Here is a 311-nt window from a genome sequence, read left to right on the forward strand (position 1 = left end):
TTAGAATAAATTCTAACGCCGGTATAATGGTATCGAAGCAATTACCTATTACATACTTATTAAGTACCTTTGAATACCATCTCGGTTTTTTTGGAATAAATTCCAACATCGGTTTAATGGTATTCTAATATATAAAAGTGATGAACAGTTAGTTGTTAGATACAAATAAATAAATAAAGAACAAAAGAATAATAAATTTAGTGACCTTTATTTATTTACTCCCTTTCGGGTTCATTTTATTAACAAACCAAACTTCTTCCTTAAGGAAGGTTGGTATTAAAGAATAAAATGCGGAAAGTAAATAACAATAA

Source organism: Lupinus angustifolius, chromosome LG16, assembly GCF_001865875.1.
Source record: "Lupinus angustifolius cultivar Tanjil chromosome LG16, LupAngTanjil_v1.0, whole genome shotgun sequence".
In the NCBI taxonomy this organism is placed as follows: Eukaryota; Viridiplantae; Streptophyta; class Magnoliopsida; order Fabales; family Fabaceae; genus Lupinus; species Lupinus angustifolius.